Source organism: Equus caballus, chromosome 18 (assembly GCF_041296265.1).
Source record: "Equus caballus isolate H_3958 breed thoroughbred chromosome 18, TB-T2T, whole genome shotgun sequence".
NCBI classification, from domain to species: Eukaryota; Metazoa; Chordata; class Mammalia; order Perissodactyla; family Equidae; genus Equus; species Equus caballus.
Genome location: NC_091701.1, coordinates 40467877 through 40481072, shown reverse-complemented (window position 1 = coordinate 40481072; position 13196 = coordinate 40467877). Strand labels below are relative to the sequence as shown.

The 13196-nt window shown below is 44.6% G+C and overlaps 1 protein-coding gene across 33 annotated transcripts in view; it reads right to left on the bottom strand.

Annotated features, from left to right (window-relative positions):
• The window catches only part of TANC1 (tetratricopeptide repeat, ankyrin repeat and coiled-coil containing 1), a 229124-nt gene extending 219393 nt beyond the window's left edge, over window positions 1–9731 (bottom strand). For 8 of the 33 annotated variants that reach the window (XM_070241039.1, XM_070241046.1, XM_070241057.1 and 5 more), the window contains exon 1: window positions 9429–9670. The gene's annotated coding sequence lies outside the window, so the exon portion shown is untranslated. Of the gene's footprint in view, window positions 1–8214; window positions 8444–8476; window positions 9254–9428 lie in introns of those variants that run through there. The other 25 variants (XM_023622970.2, XM_070241054.1, XM_070241056.1 and 22 more) reach the window with 17 other exon arrangements.
• Window positions 9732–13196: the final 3465 nt, after the last annotated feature.

Sequence of the window (13196 nt, the reverse complement as noted above, 5' to 3'; positions counted from 1 at the left end):
GGGGGCTTTGAGGAAAAAAAAACACAGGGAAGACTGGCCACAGATGTTAGCTAGGGCCAATCTTTAAAAAAAAAAAAGAATCCTGAATAATAAAAAATTCACAATTGCCTCTATTTGCAATTTAGGAGACACTCATTTTTCCTGCGTTTTCTGCATCTATAAATAATGATATGTTTACTCTTTAAGTTAACATGTTTTCATTTATAAGTTGGACTCTTTCTATAATATGAAATTGGAACTGCAAAATTCCCCCCAAATGCAGTTAAATTTTAAATTCATCAAAGTTGTCAAACCACACCTAGTTCTCACTGTCAAAACTACCTTGAGATATTTCAAAGGCTTCCCAAACCCTCTTCAATGACTCCTCAAAATAAATTACTGGCTTTACAGTAATAACAACAACAACAAAAACATGAAATCAAAACTTTTGAAGGTTTTCAGGTGGTACTTAAGATTTTCCTGTAATTCACCTCAAAGTCTCCCAGATTTCCATCTTCATGCACCAGAAGCAATTCTATTTTTATGAACGGGTCCTTGGGTACTTGAACAACTAGATCCCAACAAATTCACTTTATCACAAATTCTACTTACTCCATGACTAAAAGTTTTACAGCAAGCTTTCAACTAATATCTGTAGTTCATTAGCGAAAAATTGTGTCCTATTCCATTTAAGAGCCTCAACACTTAAAAGCTCTCTGGAAGTAAACTTTAAAGAAAACAAAAATGGCTAACAAAGAAATCTGAGCTAGAAGTCACTGCTACAAGGAAAAACAATCAAACGTGATGTCTCCCTGGCATCTGGGAAGCAATTTGCAATGTTCAAAACCCTTTTATACACATCCTGTCACCTGACCCTCAAAACCCTGGAGAGATGTCTGTTTTCCATCATGGCAGCATATATCTAACGTGACTCAACTTGAAAGCTGACCACTTGTCAACCCCTAATCGTCCTTACTACGGAGAGAATATTGGCATAAATAATTTGATTCAGCTGAGCAGTAAAGAGACCATCACCTCCTGTCTCTCAATGGGGATGTTCAGGCCAGACCCTACCATGGAGCCTATCTCCCATGATTTTGCTTGGTGGTACTTGCAGACAGCTACCTGTCCACAGGCACTTAGATCTTCATACATCTCATCCTCCAGGCCTTTCCTGTTACTCCCCAAGGAGAGCAGACTCTCCTTTGAACTCACTGCAACTGCGTAGGATTATCCAGCGATGTTTTTGCACCATCATCCCACAGAGCTTCCCATTTTCACCCAAGTCAGCGTTCCCATGTGAAAGGAGGACAGTGTGTGACTCTAGGCAACATGTGTGAGGAGAGACAAAACAGCTTTGAAATAAAAATGACCCAGGTTTGGATCCTGGATCTTCCTGTCTTGGCCATGTGTACTCCTTGTCCTCACTTCCCTTACCTATATATGGAGCTCTCTACCTCCTAAAGTTGTCAAGAGCTGGAGGAGAGAAAACCTCCCCATGGTAACCGGCAGAGAGCAGTGTCTAACAACTTTGGGTTCTCTGCTTGCCTCTCATTGCCCCAAAAGGGGAAACAATCAATTTTTACAAAATGACAAAGGCAAGACAGGATCCCAAGCAACAAGAAGCCTACAGCCTATAGGCAAAGCAAACAGGTGAAAAACTTAATAATAAAAGGCAGAGGGAGGCGCTGGCCTGGTGGCGCAGCGGTTAAGTTCACACGTTCCGCTTCTCGGCAGCCCGGGGTTTGCCAGTTCAGATCGCGGGTGCGGACATGGCAGCGCTTCGCAAAATCCATGCTGTGGTAGGCATTCCACGTATAAAGTAGAGGAAGATGGGCACAGATATTAGCTCAGGGCCAGTCTTCCTCAGCAAAAAAGAGGAGGATTGGCAGTAGTTAACTCAGGGCTAATCTTCCTCAAAAAAAAAAAGGCAGAAGGAGAAAAATATTATAACGAACGTACAAGCAATGTGCTAGGCAGATTAAATAGAAGGAATTATTTAAATGTAGAAGGGGGAAATCAGAAAAATGTTAATGAAAAGCAGTATTTATTTGAGCTAGGCCTTGAAGGATAACGAAAATCTCAGTGTTGGTGGGGAGGAGAGAACAGTTTCCTCAGAGGCAAAATTGAAACAAAACATGTGACAGTTACAGAATGGGCAGGAGCTCCGTGGCATTTGCAGAGACACAGAGAGGACAACTGGGTCTGGAAAAGAGAGTTAGGACCCAGATCACGGAGAATCTTGAAAGCTATGAATAAAAGGGGAACAGGTATCAGCTATGGTGCTTTAAGCTGCAAGTAACGAAAAATATGTGACTGTAAGTAGCACACACTGTGGTCTCAAATTTGATTATGCAGCCCTAACAAGAAAAAACGAAACGTACTCCCAACATGTTATGCTATATATAATTTAAACATAATTAAAACACTAAAGTTACAAATTATATGTGCATACAAATGTAGTGCATACATTATAAAACATCCATTAAAAACTTTTTTAAAAAAGGGAATGATTCAAACGGTATTCCTTTTTTTTTTTTTTTTTTTTGAAGATTGGCCCTGAGCTAATATCCGCTGCCAATCTTCCCCCTCAACGAAAGCCCCCTAGTACATAGTTGTATATCCCAGCTGTAGGCTCCTCTATGTGGGACGCCGCCCCACTGTGGCTTGATGAGCGGTGTGTAGGTCTGTGCCCAGGATCCAAAGCAGAGAACCCCGGGCTGCCAAAGCAGCGCATGAGGACCTAACAACTCGGCCACAGGGCTGGCCCCCAAACACTATTCTTAAGTTTACTTTTATTTATTAATACAAATCCATACACAATTTCGGTGCCAACTTATTAAATTTGATTTAAAAGTCATTTCCTAATCTCATAAGGAATTTCTTCTTCTTATATACTTACATCATCATCATTAAACTTTCTTTGCAAGAATCTTTTTAAGGCACTTGCCCATTTTGTAGGAGTCAGTTTACTTAAAACTAGATAATATAATCCATTTATATGGATAGAGTTCACCGACAGCAAGAATGTGGGTACCACTGTCAATTCCACCAAGATGTAAAATGCCTACTGTTTCCTCAAGCAACCTCATATAACCTAAACGACAGGAAACTTTCAGATATCTATCAACCAGTGTCAACTCATCTATTAAATATTAGTAAAGCTTTTTTTTCTAGATAAAGTTTTAATATTTCCTTCCCTCCCATACTGAATGGTCTAGCACACTACAATTTGGAGATCACTGCCTCAAACAATAACAAAAAATTTTTTCTCACAAGAAGTTCTGAGTCACAGCGGTTTTAGGGTTGGTTAATTTAGCAGCTAAAAAAAGTCACTGTGGTCTTAGGCACCTTTCATCTTTGTACTCTGTGATCCTCAGAGTGTCAACCTGATCTATTTTGCTGACCTTACCTTCTCAGTATGGTGGGACCCAATAGGTGTCACATATGTACTCATGAACCAGTCACTAGCAACAGGTATGGTATTACTAAAGTTGATTGGCTTAATCAAGGTTTACTCCCGGGGGCAGGGGACAAACCCAACTTACCCTGAAGTACATGGCCAATAGAAAACTAATCAAAAGCAGAACTGTGTTATCAAGTAATGGGGTAAATTATAGCAATGGCCCCTACAACGCATCATGTAACCACCAGAGCATGAGGGAGCCTAGGCTCAGGCAGAAACACCATCCAGCTGAGCCCACCTCCAATTTCTGAATCCTGATCAAATAAACGGTTGTTGGTTTAAGCCACAAGGAGGGGTGACCAGGTTGGGGAATGCCGTGACACAGGCAACAAACCATTCCTGCTATAGCACTCTACGTATGTAGGACAAAGGGGGAACAAAGAACTACACTGTTTCACTTCCACAGATTTTTTTTTTTTAATTCTAACATCTAGTTCAGAGTCAGCAAGCACTCAATAAACATTAATAATTGATGTTACTAATCCCAAGTAATTTAGAATAAAGCATGGCAGAGAGAGAGGAGCATAATGGGTTACATGGGAATAATGACCAACTCTCGAGTTTTCGGCAGTAATTCAACACCCTGTTACACAAATGCCTGTGTATGCAGCAATTCAAATCCCCACAGAATGTGGAAAAGTCTACTACTCTCCAGACTATGGCGCGCACATCACAGGAGCATTAAAAACGTTCCTACCCTTTGGCATACTGGTATGTTGTTATGACCAGCAATACCACTTTTGGAAGCAGATCCTTCATGAGACAGCTAGCTTTTTTGTTTACCCAGCCCCCTCCCGCCCCCCTTAACAATAACCCCCTTCTTTGTGGCATACTTCGTCTCCCCACAGTCCCATCTTGTGGATCTAATGGGGACTGCCAACCGTAATTCTCCTTTGGCTGGCATCAGGCCAATCCGGGTTCTCTCCAGGGCCCTCCCAAATTGGAAGTAAGAGCAAGGAGTCAGTTTTTTGATGCTGTGAGGTTCTGAAGCTACCAGCAGTCAGGTACCCCTATGTGCTGAGCATTGTGCTGGGCCCCGGTGATTTAATGAGTAAATCATATGTGAGCCAAAGTCTGACAGCCTAAGAGATATTTATTTCCCACACACCTAAATGTCAAAACGGACCAGTTAAATAAACTATGGTAATATATGTAATGGTTTACTAAACAGCCATTAAAACAGTGCCAAAAAAGAATGTACTGAAATGACAGGGGGAAAAAGCACGTTACATACCGTCCTCTAAACCATGCAAATTCATTATATGCACCCTTGTATGTTGAATCTCTTTCATATTTCCTCAAAAGCACACATAATATAGGATCCCGGTTTTGCATGAGTATATATGCATGAAAAGGTCATAGCCAAGTGTTTCTTAGAGTCTGCCCCACCCCCGACCCCCACTCAGAGGTAATAAGCCACTGCTCATGAGAGGCAAGTAACCCTAGGTGCACTGGGGTGGGGCAGGGAAGGTGGTGAGTCATCGTAGCTCTGGGCTATACAACTGAACATCCTGGGTTCACATCTGTAGGCAACTGTGGCTGGAAGATTTGTACTTACAAATTCCCTCATAGTAGAGGCAAAAATCGGCACTAAAATCCAGGGACTATGACATCCCTCCGCAACACTTTTCTTGCCCTCGACATTCTTGCCTATGGCACTCACCTTTTCAGCATATTCTCCTTGATCACGCACACCTGCAGAAGCCCCTAAAGACAACATCTATGCTACAAGGGTGACCCTCACGAGAAACGCAGCTGAACCAAACCAGAACCGCTTTCCCTCTTCACAAGATAATGTTCCCCAACAGCCATCTTTATCAAAAGTCCTCCCCTATCATTCAAAAATCCTTTCTCCTGATAATAAAAAACCAGAAGCCATTCCTCAGCTTTGCTGCTCTTGTCCCTTTCTGGTACACTGATAACAAAGTCTCCCAACTTTCTTAGCAAATACTGCTTCATGAAACTCTCTCCTCACACACGTGGAAATGGCAGCCCTCACAGTCAGTCAATGGGTACTGACTGAGACATCCTCTTTTTGAGGTTTAAACCCACTGCTTAATATTTTGAAAAGACAGTCTTCTAAGAATAAGTTTAAAACGCTGAAGATGGACAGGCTGCTCAGACATAAAAGCGCCTATAGCTTAGCACATAATTTTATTTTAGAATCTTTTAAAGAAAATCCATACCAGCTTCCAGATGAGCGTCAAGCTGCACTCAGTGCTCTTAAATAGGCAAGCAGGACACGGAACAAATATTTAGAGTCAGAATGAAAATGGGTCACCTGCAGCCTACTACTTCTTTACCGTTAAACCGATGACATAAGGGAAGAATCTATTTAGCACAGAAAATGCTGCAAAATCAGACTTATTCAGACATCAGTAGAAACAGCCTAAGTACAATGACACCAAAAAAGGGACATTTATCCAGGCTTTGTAAGTCAACTGCGAGCTACCAAGATGAAAGGCAAATGATATGTTCATTTCTTATTTTAAAACAGACGTACAGATTTGAGAAGTGATTTCCTTAAGAACGCTGTCTGGGTTATTAGTCCGGATTATACATCACACTAGATCCTGAAGCCTACTTAATAAAAAAGAAGTTGAAAATAAACAAATGATTAGTTTGAGGTATATGAATTTCTGAAACTCTCTTGGGGAGAAAGTTTTATTAGCATTATTACTGAACTGTTTTTAATCTCTGACATCAAAGCATAGATGTTAACCCTGGGGTTTTGAAACCAGAATAACTCATAATGAAATACTGTGAGAAATTGCCACATTTAACATTAGTCTGTCAAGTTTAAGCCAATTCACAGGTGACTCCATCAATAGAGAGAGAGGTATGGAGGAGGGAATAGGGAGAATCAGAAGACTTAGGTTCAAGTTCAACTCCACCATTTACAGATGATGTCGAGCAAACTGATCTAACTTGCCCAGCCTCAGTTTATTTAACTGAGGGTTCAAGGAAAAAATATGTAAGTAAAGCCCTTTATAAACACCAAAGAACTGTTCTAAGATTACAGCACTGGCTCCAGCATGCCTACATTTCTCAAACTCTTGGAGATTCAAAGAACTTTAGGGTTGAAAGGTAATCCCATTTTAGGGATGATAACAACGAGAAAACCAAGGCCCAGAAAGACTTAAAAGCCATGTACACAAACACATTCCTTCTGATGGGAGGCTGGGGGGAGGTTCTAGTTTTTCCACCACTGAAATACACATTTTAAAGACAGTTCAAAACAAAGCTATCCTAGGGACTAAAAGAAATCCCTCCCCAGCAATATACATACATCTCTCCCTCTCTCCCCCCTTTGTTTTTGTAAACTTTATTTCTGTAATTTACAAGTTAAACTAAACTTTTCATCAGAAAGAGAAAAATAAAGCCATTTCTCTGACTATGAGACTCACAGCCCACTTTTAACCCAACCCAGACAAACCTCTACAATGGGGTTAGAAATGTCTAATGGAAACTTCGACATAACATTAACCTCCAGCTATGCTGGCAGGCGTCATTACAATATGGATTACCATTCTACCAACCCAGGGATACTGGTTTTAATGTCCCCTGAGAGATAAAGATTAATCAGCAACTCAGAGGGGGCTGTTGCCTAAAAATGGACAGTTAAATTGAGACAATTCCATTGTCTTTAAAATTGTGCCCTCCATCACCCAGTATCAAAAACCCACTGTGGCACCGAATAAATTGCATGTGGTTAAAGAGACAAAATGTTCTTTTTTCCTACAGGCTGTTATGGGAAGCAGAAAAAAGCTGACTACGAATCAGTTATGTTTTAGTTTCACGACGGACGTAAATTATGATAATTTGGACATTCTGGTGGTTAAACCAAGCAAGCAGGAAAACCATTGCTTCCAAGCCTCAGCAAAAGTTAGGTTTGTGGCATCACAGCTGAAAGACAGGGTCGTGCAAAGCGACCTTAAATTTATTTTTGGACTTTCCTGCTCCAGTAACATCGATGACACTATTTCCCATCCTTTATTGTCAAATCACAACAGTCCGGAAGCCTGGACTGAGCTCACTTGGCAGGTAACAGGAGCAACCCTAGGAGGAAGTCCTGAAGGATGTCAGATACCATATTTCCTTTACTCCCGCATACTTTTCCTCTTCACACCACCAGGATATATTTACCATGAGTTCTGACTGACACCCACCAAGCATTCTGGCTGACAAACTTAGCAAAAACTGGCATACTCTAAGGGAAGGCCCCTTGTGAGTGTTTTAAGTAGCTTAGATGAGAAAAACATTCAGACTACCACTATAATGAACATGTCTCAGTCGCTCATAAATTCTTTCACTCCCAGCAATCAAGAAGCAGCTGTTAAAATCCAGGAATCTTCCTAGTAGCAGACCTGAGAGACCTCCAAGCTGGCCAGAGCCGCTTCACAACTGCTTTCTTCTCCTTCCCCTCCCCCATCCCAGGAGTGCCAGCCTGGCAGGAATAAAGACGACCCAGGAAGGAAAAAAAAAGAGAGAGAGAGAGAGTAGCGGATCTGGTGAAAGCAGAGATGCAGACTCCCTTTATTTCCACTACAGAGAAATACCAACTCTTTGTACCAACCAGCCGGCCTTCTCCTTTCCTCTCCCATCCCCACACCCTCCAAACACATTAACTTCGGCAGTCTGGTAGTCTGGCATTGCCAGTTAGCGACCTCAGCAGTCCTAAGCCCTTTCTTCAAACATTCTGATCCACACACTTCCTTTCCGCGGCAGAGTTCGAGGCCCATCCCACCGGGAGACTCAGCTTCCCTTACCTTGTAACCCGCCCAGACGGCGCTGCTCTTAGGGTCAAGTTCAAGATGAACGTGCCCTCCTAACCTCCTCGACTTGACTACAAGAGGGAACAGCGCTACCGAGACGACTCCCACACGAGGCACGGGGATCTGGGGCTGCTAAGATTGGGCTGGAGGGGTCAGTGAGGGGAAGACTGTCGCCAAGCCCGGCGTCCTCAGACCCCCCTGGCCGCGGCGCCGTATTTCTACCTGGCCACCGCCGCATTTCCTCCCGGAGACTTACACAATAAGTCAACTTAAGTTTTGAGAACGCCGGTCCACAGACGTTTCTGTCTGCAAACACGCCGCACAATGCCTAGGGCTTCCTTCCTCGCCAGCCGTTCCGGAAAGCTGCCCGACCAAAGCCGGGAGCCTCACACGCCCCCAGCTGCATGTCCGCACCCCAAAGTCCCCCATGAAGAACGTGCGCCCTGACCTAAGTCCCCCAGAAGTGACCACTCTCCACGAACAAGGGGATTCACAATCTTGATACAATTCTCGTCTTTCTCAGCCCCCCCCCAATGTCTAATCCTAGCTCACCGCCCCCCCACACCCCCCCCAAGAACGTGGACATGCTCATCGCAGTGTTCTCGGAAGCGAAGCAATAGCCTTTCAGCCCAGACTGGGGCAATACGGCACCCCTCCCTCCGGCTTAATTCCACCCGGCAACTTCGCGACCTGCGCTCCCCTTCACTCCGGGGGCGCCCTGGACCCCGCGGTACCAGGCGCGCCTCTCCCCCGCCTCCCCCGCGCCAGGTACCAGGCGCAGCCCAGGCCCTTGCCAAGCCCGAGGGCTACAGAGGAGGCGGGAAAGGGGGCGAGGAGGTACTTTGGGGAGGGGTGGTCCCGACACTCGAGCGTCCAGCCGCGCGTTCCCGGTGCCCCCGAAGCCCAGCTCCGCGGGGGACCGGCTCGGTCCGGCGCGAAGGGGACGGCGAAGGGAAGGCGCCGACTCTCCAGAGCCGCCGGGACCAAGGCCCAGGGCGCCCAACATGTCCGTGCCTATCCCCGGAAAGCTCCCGAGTGCTCCCAGCGCAGGGGGGAGGGAGGAACCAGAAACTTTCCCACATGCCTTTCCCCTCTCCCCATCACCGTCTCCACGTCCCGGGGACCCTCTCCTCCCCTCTGCACCGCTGCAGCTGGCCCTGCCCGGGACGCACGGAGGCCCGCAGCGGCGCCGGGGCGGCGGGAGTTACCTGCCGGGAAAGTTTCCAGCTCCTCGGCGCGGTTCCCCACCCCCAGGGCCGGGCCTCGGGGCGCGGCCAGCTCGGCGCTCTGCGGCTGCCTCTCCTCCGCTCCCGAGGCGGCCGCGGCTCCGGCAGCTGCCACAGCGAAAGCTGCGCTCCGACCCGTCCCCCCGCCTCGCTCGGCCCACACCGGGGCCTCATTGGCAGCACGAATCCCCGCCCTTGCGCGTGTTCCCGAAGGCACCTTCCTCTCGCGCGCCCGACCCGGCCGCCCCTCCCCGCCCCGGGCTGCGGCGGCTCCCGGGACCCATCGGGGCGCGGCGCGCGAACTTTCCGCCGGGCGCCGGCCCAGCGCCTCCCCGCCCCACATCTCTGGGCCGCGTCCCCGGCTTCCCCCAAGGGGCTAGTCCCCTGAGGCTGCGCCTGGCCCCCTCCGGGACTGGATCATGATAGGTGATAAGTCTTTTTTTCAACCTCTTTAAAAATCAGTGAAGTGACCCGTCTTCCCCTCCTTGCTGCCTTTTGAAAACAACCGAGGAGGACATATGGGAGCAATTAACCAAGCTGAAGTTTTGGTGGATGCTTTAGGGTGACTTGTGTGGTTTCTTGAATTTTCTCTCCCTCACTTAACTACATGCACACACACATACTCAAACACACTCACTTTCTGGGGCAAGAATGAGCTAAGGGAGTTGGAAGTTGTACAGGACATCTCGCCTGCTGTGTCTCTTTCTTTCCCGAAAGCGAATTAGGGACGTTCAGGACTTGGTGTCTGCAGCCTCCTCCGACCGCTCTGGGCCTGCCCTATGTTGTCTGTGCTACATCGACGGAGGGCCAATGTCTTGCTTCTGTCGGCGGGAGGAGGGAGGTATGGAGCGGGGAGAAACACAAAGATGCTATTATTGTTTCGGTTGGTAGCAGTAAATTAAATTCCCGAGTTCCCAAAATGTTTTGTTATTCCCCAGCAGAGCGAAAGCCGAGATAGGGGCCTACAGATTCAGGAGTCCTGGGTTCGCCAGCACCCCTCAGGAATCCCAGGCAGCCAATTCAGGCTGGGAGGCACAGCCCTCTCCACACCCGAAGGCCTTTAGGCCAGCCTTGGTCTCGGAACGATCAGCTAGGACTGCTGCTGCCTTGTGCGGCCTGAGGGAACGTGCACGGGTCACCCCAATGGTGTGTCTGGAGCAGCGAATACAGAAGTTGCTGTAAGTGGATTTATTGGCAACCCCTAACCTCGCTGTGGCAAACCCGCCTTTAAAGACAACTGTGTTTTAAATAAGTTCCTCATAAAAACTTCAACCTCGTGCAGAGCTTCCCAGTACTGTAAAGATACCCGGCGATAAGTATCCATATTTAAAGTTCTTATGAGAAGAGACAGGAAGCAAAATGCCACACAATCTTTCTATGTAAATAAAAGATGACTCAAGTTTGCTGGATTTTTCATCCATAGTTTCAAAGGCCTGATATTACTGTGCTGATATTTGAGCAATAAACATATCAACAGCCTTGAAGTCTTCCTGAAACAAAGCAGGATATGAATATTTAAAATAAAATATAAACTTGTTAAACCAGAAAAGCTATTGACTTATCTCTGCACTTCGAAATGTCTCATTGGACAACCAGAGGCACTCACAACTAGAATATACAACTATGTACTGGGGGGGCTTTGAGGGGAAAGAAGGGGGGAAAAAAAGATTGGCAACAGTTGTTAGCTCAGGTGCCAATCAAAAAAAAAAGAAATGTCTCTGCTGAAAAATATGGTAAGGTTTTATTTAATTTCTCTTGAAATGAAATGCATGATCTTTCAACAACAGATAAAAAACATGATCTTTCAACAACAGATAAAAAAGCCAGTCAGCAACATTAATGATGAAAAAAAATGACACAAACCAAAGAAAAAAACCCCACGGTAGTCTAACTAATCTGAAATATTAAGATGTAAAAGAAACAATCCTAGGGAGATAGACTGGTACACTTCTCTGCCTCACACTTCTTTATAATGGGTGAAATGTGTAAGGGAGGAAATATACATCACCTTCCTTCTTTGGCTCTTCTAAGTTATATTCTCCAAGTTTTTGATGAAATTGCGTAAACTGGGCTTTGAAGACAATGAAATTCAGTTTTTTCTTTCTATCAAAGCTCTCTCTGCAGCAAGTAGAACATCTCTAAAGTAAATATGTTAATTACTGGCATCATCTTTAAGTTATTTTTAGTTGAAAAATTTTTGTCTTTATAGTTTCAGAAGTCATAGTCACTAAAAGTAATTTCATCACTGCCTAGTTAGCCGTGTTTAACATTCTCAACAGGCATACAGCTAGCAATCTGAAATTTGTACACGGAATGGCCCTGTCTCCCCTTCTTCCTGTACTGTTTATATAATCCAAACTACATATGTTATTATGCACGAACTGATCTTCAGCTTTAAACAGCTAACATTACATACAGTATGTCATACTAAGAACTTCAAAGCTGTCTTAAGCTGTAAGTGAAAATGGTACATTTTATAGAATACAAGGCCAAAAACACAGTAATAAAAATTCATGAGTGAGAAAAAAAAAAGAGGATCCTTAAGATCTTCTGTCAGAAAAAAAATTTGAACATTTTCTAGGCATCTAAATATGTGAAGTATTAGCTGAGCCCAGGTTCAAAAAATGAATTTTAATGCTTTTTAAAAATCTGCTTTTCCCTTAAAAAAAGTGTTTTATTTAGTTGTTAGGTGATTTGTATTTTTAGGGGGAGGGGAGAGCAAGAATCACTTTTGTTTTTCTTAGGGTATTTCTGCTCATCCCATCCAGTTTAAAAAGCTCACTCATTACATTTCTGTTGATTCCAGCTGAAAAAAAGAGAGCAATATAGACCACATGACTATTATATGTTGAACACATTCGCCAAATATACATACCAGATACTGGATTCTATTTTTAAATTGCTAGCAATGGAGCTTTTCTCAGTAGAGAGAAAGAAAATAGCAAATAATAAACTGGTTATTGTACTGCACAATTTACCGCCCAGAGCAATAGGCTGAGGAAGGGGTGAGGAAAGAATGTGCCTTGTGAGTGTTAGTATGCTTTTTTCCCTCGCTCAGATTCTTAAGTACTTCTATTTTAAATCAAGCCTAAGTTAGGATCATAGCCAGTGTTTATTATGGTATGTGTAGTATAGAATACAGAGTGAGAAGTGAAATGTTTAAAACAGTATAGTAATTAAATACAAAAACTGAGACAGGACCAAAAAACATAAGGCAAGGTAGGAAACCCAGACTCAAAATAATTCAGCTCATGGGGGCTGGCCCCGTGGCCGAGTGGTTAAGTTCGCGCGCTCCGCTGCAGGCGGCCCAGTGTTTCGTCGGTTCGAATCCTGGGCGCGGACATGGCACTGCTCGTCAGACCACGCTGAGGCAGCGTCCCACATGCCACAACTAGAGGAACCCACAACGAAGAATACACAAGTATGTACCGGGGGGCTTTGGGGAGAAAAAGGAAAAAATAAAATCTTAAAAAAAAAAAAAAAGTTAAAAAAAAATAATTCAGCTCATGAACACTTTTCACCTCCTTTGGAGCATCTTTTAACATTTATAGAATTCATTCTCCTTTGGTCCATTCATTCTTCCTTTCCCTTTTAACATTTTGGGGAGAAAAGAATTATTAAAGACATGGGAATAATGAAATAAGTTGGGTCATAGTTAGAAATCAGTTGGGAAAAGCAATGAAATGACATACCCCTGCACAGTTCCTACATGTGTAATGATCTGTGGTCACACACGTGTGCCACCACCGT